Source organism: Marmota monax, unplaced genomic scaffold, assembly GCF_021218885.2.
Source record: "Marmota monax isolate L192 unplaced genomic scaffold, Marmota_monax_Labrador192_F-V1.1 WCK01_AAM20220418_F8-fsc00050, whole genome shotgun sequence".
In the NCBI taxonomy this organism is placed as follows: domain Eukaryota; kingdom Metazoa; phylum Chordata; class Mammalia; order Rodentia; family Sciuridae; genus Marmota; species Marmota monax.
The window spans coordinates 13,514,767-13,527,746 of record NW_026694552.1 but is presented as its reverse complement, the minus strand read 5'-3'; positions in this window follow the sequence as shown (position 1 = coordinate 13,527,746).

Genomic DNA, 12,980 nt, shown 5'->3' with positions numbered 1-12,980 from the left:
CATTAGCAGAAGACTCTGCCAAGGAGTCCAGTAATAGGGCTTTGGACATGTTGTCTCATGCTCATTCACAAGCTCCAGGGACATCTCCCTGAGTTACTGGACTCCAGCAGAGGCCTCTTCTTAGCATTCCAGGTTCCAATACTCAATTGCAGCCACCGTCTGGCCCATTGCCTTCAGAGAAATCTCTGTTCTTGGCCACATTCCCCCAGAGTCCCAGGAGCAGGAACAGGCAATAAGCAGGAACAGCTCTTGGTTTCCATTCACTCCAGCTTTCTAGGTCTCAGGCCAAAGCTTGTACAGTGAACTTAGAATCAAGAAAGGTCAAGACCTGACTTTGATCATTACACATTACATACTTGTTGAATTATTTTACTGAATCCTATAAACACATACAAATATTATGTCTTGGGGCTGGGATTGTGGCTCAGCGGTCCAGCGCTCGCCTAGCACGTGCAAGGCCCTGGGTTCCATCCTCAGCACCACCTAAAAATAAATAAATAAAATAAAGATATTGTATCCAGTTACAAATAAAAAATGTTAAAAAAATTTAAAAATTGTATCTTAATAAAAAAATCATAAAAAAAGAGACACTTCTGGATTTTCAGTTCAGTGGTAGAGCATGTGTTTAACATGTACAAGGTCCTGAGTGTGATGACCAATACCTAAATAAATAAATGAAAATATAAATATGCTGTTTGGAATGATGTCACAAAGCCCCAAAATATGCCCACAACAAACTCAGTTTCCCTAATACTTTGGTGAATTATACAATGTCTCTTCCAGGGTAAACAGTACAGGAAGAGAAAGGAATCCACTGGGATATAGGTCATCTTCAGATGCTGACATTATGGGTGAGTGCTCCTTGATTTCTTCCTTTATTTTGCAAAAGGAGTCTATTTGATCATATGAAAAACATCAGTGGTTCAGTTCCCCTGAAGAAGGACAGATTGATAAAGTATGTGAATTCCATTAATGGGGACAATGGAATCTTATTCTGTACATTCCAATATATGTGCTAGAAAAGGCCCTTTAGTGAGGTCCAAATGGAGGGAATCAAATTTGGAGTCACATGGATGATAATCTAGGCAATGTGTGACTACCTAAGTTTATTGAGATCAGTCCCAAGAATGTGAGATCAGCATATTGTTGTGCAGGAGAGAATGTCAAAGAATTGGGCCTGGGTCCCCATGAGAATATCTACCACAGAGTGAACCTTTGCAGATTCACTGTGACAGACCAGGGAGGGGAATCACGTTGTTCCAATTGTTGCATTACTGCTGTTGAGTACAGCACCTCTCCCAACTCTACTTGTTCCTCTTTTCCTCCTTATTAATATTTACTCCAAGCTCCCTATACTCTGACCTTTCATCAAGCCAGTGAAAATGGGAGGACAATGTTGAATATGAACAGTGAGCTTGTGCTAAAGGATACATGCACATGCCTATCAGATGAAACCAATATCTCCATGCCTTCTCACTATAGCTCTCTCACTCTACATTTAATTATTTTTATTTTTATTATAATTATTATGTTTATTTATTTATTTACTTATTTGATGGGAATATGTCCTGAAGTACTTTACCATTAAGCTACAGCCCCCGCCTTTTTGAAAATTTTAAATTTGGAGACAAGGTCTTAGTAACTTACCCACGTTAGCCATAAATTTTCAATCTTCCTGCCTAAGCCTTCACAGTACCTGAAATCAAAGGTGTCCCCAGCACACCCAGCCTTCACTCTCTTATGATATACAAAGTAATTTGAAAGAGCTGTAATATCTTGAGATATCATTCCCTTTCAAGAAACCAAAAAAAAAAAAAAAAAACCTTAAAATCACATGGACACAAGTATTTTACACTACATAAATTTTGATATAGGTTGTGGAATGATTGACTAATGGTCAAATATCAAAAAGAATAGTGTTCTTGGTGTAGAACATGACTCTGACCCACATTAGTATGAAAATGACAGAGCAAAGGGAAAAGAAAAGCATGTGAGAACACTGTTTACATGCCCAATGGGACTAGAGGATGACAAAGATGCTAAAGCAAATAGGACCAACTGAACAATGGAAGATTCCAGTCACAATGTATTTGGGTGGGCAGACTCTGGCTTATGCATAAATTATGTGCCCTTCCAAGAAGCAAGAGCCAGAAGGTGGAGCCAGGGAGGCTCAACCCTAATGCACTACCTGGGATTTCTGCGAGGAAAGCTTTTCCATCTATTCCCTGAGATAGGTAAAGAAAACAATGTCCAGGGACCAGGTCTTGCAGGCCTGAGACCTGGACTAAAGACAGGGAGGAGAAGGTGTCGGGTGGGGTTTTAGTTTAACAAGAAGACCTAAGATGACAGAGCCTACTGTATGTTGGAGTCAATGTTGGTGTCCCCTTGGACACTAGTTAGCATTTTGTACTCAGCGAAGGGTGGAGGGAGTGCAGTTGGCATTCGTGGAGCAACACTGCCATCAAGAGGAATTCATTTGTCTTCCCGCCAGTATGGCGGGTGCCATCTTGACACTGGCGGGTGGGGAAAGGACACTCAGGACCGCAACTACAAGGGGAGCATATACTGGGCTAAGAGCAGGGGAAGAGAAGACCTCCCTGAGAGGTCCCTCCAGCTCTGGAGGCAAGGCAGAAGCCAGGAGGAAGGTGCCTTGTCGCCTCCAGGGGCTATGCAAGTGCCACAGGAGGCAGCCCACAGAGGAGGTCATTGATTGTGGCTTGCAGGTGCCACACAGGAGGCCCAGGCTCAGGAGTCCCAAGGCGGCTCCCTGTGTGAGGGATCCAGATTACTCCCTTCCTGAGGAGTCTAAGGGATCCCAGGGGTACTTGCCTGGTGACCAATGCAGGATGCCCCTTATCCGTTTCTGGCTTAGGAAGGGAACATGTGCTTTCAGGCAGTGGGGAGGGTGGATAGGGTCCTCAGACCAGCCGGGAAACCCCCACTCAAACCACAAACCCCAGGAATACCGGCTGCCACCCAGGCTCCGGGCCATCCCCAGGGACCCCACTGGGCCATCCCCAGCGACCCAACCCCCTAAGCCCCCTCCCACCCCTTAAATCCCTGGGGCCTGGTGGCTTAGTGGATAAGGCTAGTGGCTCTGAGGTGAGTGCCTCTATCCCATGGGGTTGGAGAAAGTCTGCTGGGGTCTCAGTGGAGGTGTGTGGTACTGGTGGGGGGTTGGGAGAGGTAATGGCATTAGGGTGTCTCCCGGGATCTCCGACGGTCATGGAATTTGGGTGGGTTACCCTGAGCAGACAGGAAGGAAATGAGCACCCCAGGGTCAGGGAGCTGGCCTGCAGGCCGTCTCTCCCACCTCCCAACACCCTGGAATGCCCACCAGGGGCCAAGGATATTAGAGCGGCAAAGAGGTGTGGTGGGTGGTGTACCAAAGCAGAGAGGACAAAAATGGGCAGCAATGATGGGGAGAGTGGTTATCCTCTGACCCTGGGCCTGCAAAGTGGAAAGGCAGGCAGGAAATGTCCAGACGAAACTCAGGCATCCCCGCCACCAGGGCTCCATTTGTGGCATACAGCATGAGTCTGGATGGGCTTCCTCGGGGGCCCACTGCAATGGGTGGTGGGCACTGTTTCCTTTCACCTGGGCGCCCCCCTTCGGGAGCTCAAGTGGACACCCCATGCACCAAGTCCCTCAGTTCTACAGGGACAGGCATGGTCATCTTGGACAGCGCCCCCCTTGTGTCATAGCAAGTTGTTGGCCACCCAGATGAGTTTCCTCCTGGCTGCCAAAATCTATGTGGGGGGTGGGGTGGGGGGAGATAGGGAGTGATTCCTAGGAGGGAGCAGAATGGCACATTGGCCCTGTGGATTGTCCCACAACCAGACGTTGGTGCAAGTCTGGAGCGCTGAGGGTGCTCTCAGGACACTCTGAAAAGCCACAGCTTGAGATGTGTTTTTACTCTTGTTTTCTCCTTGATGGGGCAGCCATAGCTGCACATGGAGAAATTGGGCTGGTGATGGTAGTGGTAAGACATCGCAGAGTCGGATTCTGCTTCCACTGTCCACTGCAGGGATCAGGGTGTCCAACCAAGAGGCCTTTAGGTGTCCAGCCAGGCAAACCTGGTGGGAGTTGGTGAGGAACCCCCACTGAGACCAGGCCATGTGGCAAGGAAAATTGTGTGTGTGTGTGTGTGTGTGTGTGTGTTGTCAGGTATGAGGATTGGGTCGGGGACTACGTGAGCAAATGGGTTCGGGTGGCACAGTTTCAGCCCACACTTGGCTACTCTGGTTGTTGGTCTGTCCTTGAGTCAAGAATGGAAGTGTTCCCCAAGTGTGCCCTGTGAGTGTCTCAGTCACAATGCTTCCCCACAGCCTCCCACCCCAGGGCAGGCGTTGGCCTTGGCAGAAACAGGGTGCCCTCAGCCCAGCTTTTCCTGGAGGACTCTCCCAAGCAGTGCGTGCCAGGCCAGAAGGTTTGGCCACTGCAGCGGGTCAGGGCTACTAGCAGGGGTGTGGGGGTGGGGCGGGGGGGGGTAAGAATCCATTCCCTTCTTTTCCCACAGGCCGTGGCAGAGGGCATCCCCTCGGGTCCCTGCCTTGTGGGTCAGAGCCCTGGAGCCCCAGATGTGAGAGAGGCCAAGGTGGGGAAATCTGGCTTCCCCAGGCAGGCAACATGGCAGAGCCACTGCCGCCATGTTAAGAGTCCATGTTGTTGTCCCCTCAGAAGCAGGTTGGCGTTTTTTTACTCAGCAAAGGGCGGAGGGAGCAGACCTCAGTGAGGGCAGTTGGCATTCGTGGAGCAACACTGCCATCAAGAGGCACTCGTTTGCCTTCCCGCCAGTATGGCGGGTGCCATCTTGGTAACTGGCGGGTGGAGAAGAGGCGTTCGCGGACGGGCTACCAAAGGGAGCCATCACTGGGCTCAGGGCAGGGGCTTGGAAGGCCTCCCTGGGAGGTCCCTCCAGCTCTGGAGGCCAGGCAGAAGCCAGGAGGAAGGAGCCCCGTGGCCGCCGGGGACTGCGCAGCCGCCAGGGACTGCGCAAGCGCCAGGGGAGGCAGCCCAGGGAGGCGGTCAGCCATTGTGGCTGGCGGGTGCTGCTCGCTCAGGAGGCCCAGGATCAGGAGTCCTGGGGCGGCTCCCTGTGTGAGGGATCCGGGTTGCTCCTCTACTGAGGGGTCCAAGGGATCCCAGGGGTGCCGGCCTGGAGGCCAGGCAACCCTTTCTGGCTTCGGGAGGGGGTGTGTCCTTTCAGGGGGTGGGGCGAGGGGGGCTATGGTCTTTGCACCACCCCCAGGACGCAAACCATCCACAAACCCCAGACCACCAACCGACACCCAACCTCCAGGCCATCCCTGGCGACCCCACCCCTTGAGCCCTCTCCCACCCCCTACATCCTCAGGGCCTCATGGCTGAGTGGATCAGGCCAGTGGCTCTGAGGCTTGTCTCTCTCCACCAGAGGGGATTCAAGTCAGCTGGGGTCTGGGGGGGGGGGGGAGAAGGGAGGGGGCAGGTCAGCAGGCATTAGGCCGTCTCCCATGGAGTCTCCGTTGGTCGTGGAGTTTGGGTGGGTTAGCATGAGCAGGCAGGAAGGAAATGGGTCCCCTTGGGGCAGAGAGCCAGCCTGCAGGCCCTCCTCCCCACCACCATCCAGGAATGCCCACCCAGGTCCAAGGGTGATAGGGCGGCCGGAGATGCATGGCGAGTGCGGGCTCATCTCCGCACAGAGGGAGCGCCAGCGGCACCAGAGGCGATGCCCCACCCCTTCCCCTGCCCACCCCAGGCCTGGCAGTAGCACACAGGTCAGGGACTGCTAGTTGGACTTCTCCCTTCCAGTCACCTTGCGGGAGAGACCCAGGGGCCCCCGGGAAGCCCGGCCCCTGGGTGCCAGCCTGGTCCTGTGCAGTGCCAGGTGGGCCACAGGGGAGGGGAGAAAGCTGGGCAGCAGTGATGGGGGAGGGCGGCCCTCCTCTGCCCCTCTGCCCGCAAAGTGGGAAAGCAGGCAGGAAAGGTCCAGAGGGAACCTCGGGCTACACCCTCCCCCAGGGCCCCTTTTGTGACACAAGGGATGGGCTTCCTCGGGGGCCCGCTGCCGTGGGCGACGGGCAGTGGCGCCTTTCACCTTCGCGCCCCCGCCTTTTCGGGAGCTCAAGTGGACGCCCGGTGTGCAGCGTTGTATATCCACAGGCCTCCTCATCGTGCACAGCACCCCCGCGCGTGCAAGCGTGCCCGACTGTGGCCCTTTCCCCTGGCCTTATCCGACCTGGTCGGCCGCGTGGATTTCTTCCTAGCTGCTGGGATCTTTGTGTGGGTTGTTGGGTGTGGGGAGTGAGTCCTAGGAGGGAGCAAATTTGCACATTGTCCCTTGTCAGTGGTCCCTCCACCTGAGATTTTGCAACTCTTTGTGGACCTCTCATAGGACATTCTTGAGGCAACAGGTTGGGTAGTGTTCTTTCTTAGGAGTGGACAGTAGAAGGATAAAGTTAGCTTATAGAGTCTGACCCCTCAATGTAAGGGGCATCTTGGATTCTCTGGTGGGACCCAAGGATACAGGACACGAATGGTAGTTGTGGGGTGACCCATGTATCCTGAATGGAGATCCACTGGGATGTGTATGTCAGGCTTAGGTATTTTTCCCATGGCACACATCCTGAGGAGGAAAACAGACTCCGGCTTGATGGACACATGTGTTGGCTCCATGGTCCATGGCTCCCATGCTGGGTTTGGCCCTTCCAGGAGGAAAAAAGACCAAGTCAGAATGTGACTTGATGAAGGCTGGAGGAAGGAGGTAAAATGCAGGAGGGGGCCTGTGGTGGCATTGGCATTGGTGATATGGACATCAGCTCTGGCTTCCCTGGGGTTGGCCTCAATGGGTGTCAGTCTGTTCTAAAGTCTGAACCTTCTAGGATCTGTGTCCTCCTTAGGTGTGAAGGGATCCTGGTCTAGTCCCGGGAAAGGAAGAAAGCAGAAAGAGAGTCTTTGGCTGGAAGAAAACTCGAGAAGTACAAAAGGGATGAGAAGAGAGGTGTTAATTGTACTCCTAGCTTTATGTGTCAGGCACAAGAAGTGGGCTGTCAAAGTCCACTTAATGTTGTCTGAAGCATTCTTGAGAGAATATAAACTGAGGGGGTCTGTTGGGACACTAGCATGCTTTTGCTTTGACTGTCTACTCCAGGGCTCCTGGCCTTCAAACAGGAGGCCTGTCAAGCCTCTATATGTTCACCCATGTACTCTTTCTGGTGGGAGTTGTATAGGGAATTAGTGAGTCTAGGCCCAGTGCTAGATGGCAGTGGATATCTTGAGGGGCACCTGGTACTCTCCCCTGTAACCTACCCTTGACCATCCCCAGAGAACCACCATGTTTTCACCACACATTTGGCTTTTGTGTGTCTGTGGGCCACCCTTAAGCCCAGGGAGGAAATGGCCCCTCACGCTCCATGTTAGTGTCCAAGTCACAATGTTTACCCAGAAGGCACATGATAACTTTGGTTCCAACTGCAAGCTCTGATTCCTGTGACCAGCCTTTCCCTGCAGTCTCCCCAAAGCTTCATGTGCTAGAAGGTATAGTCAGGAAAGCTGGAGGTCAGATGCAAGGCTAGGGTGTCTTGTAGGGTAGATCTCCCTTCTTGTTTTGAAAGCAGGTGAAGTGTAGAGGGCCTGCTCAAACTTAGGTTTGTTTCTACCTTGCAGTGTGGGAGAAATGAGAGAATGGGCTTATGCTTCTCCGGGGTGGCTATGGTAGCTAGCTGCCATCATGTTAGAAACCGCTTGGACTATAATTTGCATTTTTTTTTTTTTTGCTCAACAAATGGGAGAGGGAAAGGACCTAGTGGAAAGACAGTTTAACATTAGTGAAGCAATACTACCATCAAGAGGAACTCATTTGCCTATCCTACCAATACTAGTGGGATTCTTGGGGATGGGTTAGGAGGGAGTGGCTTGCAAGGTAGGTCTGAGTCAGGAAAGGGCAGGGAGGAAGGTGCAGGTGTGATGGCCTTAGGAGGCAAGGGAGGTGACCCTTGGCCATTTGGGGCTATGGAATCACCAGAGGCAGGCAGTGGGCAGAGACAAACAGCCATTGTGATTGGCACTGGGTCTGACACCAGAAACCCATACCCTGGAGTCCTATGAAGGCCACCTCTGTGAGGGATCTTTGCATAGGGGTTGGATGGATCCCGTGTCTGGACTGTTTGCCTCGTATACCCTTCTGTTAGAAGAAGCAGGAATTCTCTTCCCCAGTGGGACCAGGGGCCCACCATTGCACTAAAGTTCATGGTCTCATGTCTTGACCCCCTCCCTCTGACACATAGACCTTTTACAGTCCTGAAAATCTTTTGTGGCTGTGGTGGTGGCCTGTATTGAGATGTGTTCCTCCATCCAAGGGGTGTTGAGCACAGATGCTGGGGTCAAGGGTGGGTGGAAGAGTGGGGAGGTATTAAGGAGTCCCTGGGAGGCAGAAGGAGTACACCTAGGGGAAAGGGTGGGCTGTCGTTCCTTTTTTTAACTTTTCTATTTAACCTGATTTGTTCATTTTTTTTTGGGGGGGGGGTGTCATTCTTGATACAATACTATCATCAATAGAAACTCATTTGCCAGTCCTCCGGCTCTCCTAGTTTTCTTTCTGGGAAATAGTGCTTCACAAAGGGAGTCTGGGTTCAGGGAAGCCAAACGATGGTGTTCCTACATTGTTCAGAGCTCTTGGGAGTTTCCCCCTCTTGGCTGCTACAGGATTCCTGAGCCTGGACTTCCGGTGTCCACTTGCCACAATGGCTGCCTGCCTTTGGCGCTTGCCCAAACCCCTGTGGCTTTGGTTGATCTTCCTATGGCTTCTGCCTAGAATCCATAACCTGAAGAATCTCCAAGACACCTTTCATGGACCTGCCCAGAGCCACATTCCCTTTTTTAGGCAGTCTGGATGCAGTCCATGGTGGTGCCATCATGGCGACCACCATTTTGGAGAGCCTGCTCAAAAGTTCCTCTGGATGGCAGTATTGCTCAATGAATGCTAACATACCCTTCCCATAGGCCCACTCCCTCCGCCCTCTGCTGAGAAAAAAAAAAAAAAGACAACCTTTGTTCAAGGTGACACCAACAAGGACTTCAGCACCACACCAGTTCTGCCATTATGAACACAAAGGGGATGCCATATTGTGGCCATCCATCCTAGCTGGTGACCTATACTGGGTTCACAAATTTAACTATTCCAATTGCCAGATCAGGCGAGGCAGGCAGCGACCAAAAGAGGCAGATTGAAAAAGGCGCCTAAAGAGGCTTTATTGAGATATCACTCCCGCGGGGAACTCCATCAGACAGATAGAGTGGACAGGAGAAGGGTCTGAGGAGAAACCACGTGGAAGCTTGACAAATAACATATTATTTGAGTAACATATCAGGAAGGGAAGGGCTTGGGACAGGAAAAGGTGTTTTTAGGGTCCCTTGTCCCTTTGGAGTTGGTCAGGGGAGTTGGCTGAACTCCAGGATTGGCCAGGGGGTCCTGCTGATTGACAGGTGTTAGTCAGGAGATCTAGCTGATTGACAGGCTTTTCTGCTGGCATCTGATTGATGTTCCTTTCCCATGTGGGCTGCTTTGTTCTAACCTAACACCAATAACTTAAGAAAATGGTGAAGAAAGCTCACAAACACACAAAAGTACCTTTTCAAAATCCGGGGAAAGCTCTCTAAACTTAGGGGTCCATGGAAAGAGAGAGAGAGCCACTGGAATTCTTTATTCTTATATAGGGGACACGCAAGGGGAGGTTCCTTGGAACATTCCCAAAAATGGACAAAGGGATAGGATTACAGAGGAACAGGTGAGTATAACTCAACCCCAATGGGTGATGCCTACTCCTGGAGCCACACCTCATTATCCTGTATACATAAAGCCCAAGTTATTGTGGGGCGCAATAATTGTTCAGTAGTTCTTGCTCAGGACTTAAGGGCGTGTATTTCCAGAGCGCTCCCGACATATTTCCCCTTTCTTAATATAAAAAAGCAATTGGAGAATTATATCTTCCAGTCACTGGATTATTGGTTCGAGGTCTTCATGACCTACTACTGAGACACAAAAGGAATTAGTAGAAAACATATTATTTGGGCTGGAGATATAGCTCAGTTGGTAGAGTGCTTGTCTCACATGCAAAAGGCCCTGGGCCCTGGGTTCAATCCCCAGCATCACACACACACACACACACACACACACAAAATAAAAAAAAATTCTTAATCTTTTAAAAAAGATTCTTAATCTTTTCCCAATTTTATTGGGAAGCATTGTGTTTGGCCATAGTAACACAGACATATTTAATTGGCATGGCTTTTAAGCCGTTCCTCAAACCATAGAGCAGAGGGCTCACCTGCATTATTCTTTATAGTGGCTTCTAGAGCATTTAACTTAGTTCCAGTCCTTCTATCAGCACTTATCTATGAAGGATCTTGGGAGTAATTTAAGTCAAATTATTAAGAAAATTCACATGCTGTCATAAGTTTTAAAACATAGCCATAAAGGCTGTTGCCGCCCCCGGCCCGCGGGGGCAGCTGAACTGAAGGTCGCTGGTATGAATTTCCAGGGACACCAAATAAAATGCAGACATACACTTTACCTTAAAACAAGCTTCAGGACGGCTCCTCCACACTCAGCCTCAAGCTCCCCAAATGGGAGAGCGAGGAAAGTCACCAGAGGCTGGAGAGAGAGAAAACACGTTCAGAAGTAGGCTTTTATTGGGAGGACCCTCATTCTTAGAAAGTTCCATCCAAAAATGGTAGAAGAGGCGGGGTTACAAGGGAGTTGTTAGTGTAATTCGACCCAAGGGCTGTAGGGTGATGTCTACATCTGAAGACATGTCCTCAAACTTTGGGACAGTGGCAGTGTCCGAGTTACTGCAAGATGCAGTGACGGTCAAAGCCTCTCTGCTCCAAGATGGAAGATGCGAATCATTCAGAGTGGCCTCCCACAGGCTGTAATTGTAGAAACAATGAATAATATTATTATTTATTAATATTTATTTATTATATAAGGATCATAAGATCAAGAGCTTGCCTAGGTCTGGTTAATGGCATGCACCTGTTTCAAAGCCTAACCGTTAACTTTAAGCATACTAGCTGGCAATAGGACAAAGGAACGTTGATGAAGGATCAATGTCCTTTTTCTGTACTATAACTAATGATAAAGTTAGGCAAGTTGCATTTTTTATAGGTTACAGGATGTTTAGTCATCCTTTCTTTCAATTCTCACATTTAAGGAGTCTTATAGGTCTTTCATTAATGTAAAACTTCTGAAGGCAGAAGTCAAACATCAAACATCCTTTTGGATGCCATCTCAGGAAGGGTTAAAGTTTCTAGGAATTATGGCATCGTCATGTAATTCTAGGAGACCAGCCTAAAATATATCCACTATTTCTAGATACCTTTTGTTATACTGGCAAGACATTTGCACAACCAATCCACTTAGGAAAAGTGCCAATTTCTATTATAGAATGATTAGGGCAATAATACATTGGTAGATATTTTATGTAAATAACTGGCCTGTATAGGAAAAATTTATTTCAACAATCTATTTTGACAATTGTCTTGGTATATAGTCTTAATTTCTAAGGACCAGCATGATTGGCTGGTTTAGGTTTCTCATATGCTGTCTTTTTCTCAAAAGATACTCCCAGACAGCTTGTTTACCATAAGATCAACATATAGGTATAACTGACCATTACAGTCAGTACAATCACTCTAGTTTTATGGGTGGCCTTTCCAGTCCACACTGCAAGGCTCATTAAAGGTGGACCTGAGAGGTGGATCCACAGAGTCTCTTCATAATTTTTACTTACCTGGTAAACTCATGAAGCTGCATGGTTGTAAACTCTGCAGCTGGAAATTTACCTTCCTGTACCAGTTTTTTCAGTCATTTTCATGATGGCAGGTTTAAACTCTCCTTTGAAATCTGATTTAAGTTATTGAATCATGTTCAGCAGCAGTAAGACTCTCAATATCACAATTGAAGGAAAAAAATCTTAAATATTTTGTAAGATCTAGGGTGTGCGTATGGGGTCCTATTTTCCTGCTTTTAAATTTATTAACACTGAATGAAAGGCTGGCATAAGTCATAATATCATTAGTTTAAATTATAGAATACCAAGTGTGGGAGGCCATCCTCGCATGTGGTTTGAGTTACCTCCCTGTCTGGGTGAGAGGCGCTTAGGCACAGCTGTGTCAGAGCTTTCCCCACCCTTCTCCGGTCCGAGGGCTTGTCAGTACAGAGGCGTGTCTGGCCACTACCCAGAAGACCCAATAGTCACCCTGACCTTGGGATGCTGCCCCCCTTAATCTTCATTGGATGGGATTTTCCCCAGAATTATTTTTTGTTCCCCAATAAAAGTCCACTCCCTGGCATGTTTCTCTCTCTCTCTCTCTCTCTCTCTCTCTCTCTCTCTCTCTCTCTCTCTCTCTCTCTCTCTCTCTCTCGCCTCTTCAGTAAACCTCACTACCGCATTAGGTGGCTGGAGGCTGGAGCTAGGAGGATCTGTCCTGGAGCTGGTTTTAAAGGTAATTAGAGTCTTGTCTCTTTAATTTAAAACTCCCTAGCGGTTTCTCACGATTGGAACCTTCTTTCATGAAGCCAGGGCGGGTCGCAGGCTAAAATCAAGTATTTAAATATTAAGAAAAGATTTAACATCTTTAGTTGGTCTTGAATTGGGGCAAAAATCACTTAAAGGGGCTATGGTAAATAGAAACTTAGTTTTTATTAATTGTATGACTTGATTTTTACATTAATAGAATTATCAAAAATGGAAAATATAATAAATTATATATGAAAAATTTGTACTTTGAAATTAGCTCTAGATTTACTTAAATAATTATCTTAATTTGAGATAAGGCTAGTGACAGAGTTTTTAACTTAGCAGCTATGGACTTTACTAGGGGCATCAGAAATATATAAACATATATCCAGAATAGGAAGTATACAAGTTAAATAAGTCTAGAGAAAATATTTTTTTACTATTAATACAAAAAATGAAATAGAAAAATGAATAGTCTTTTAT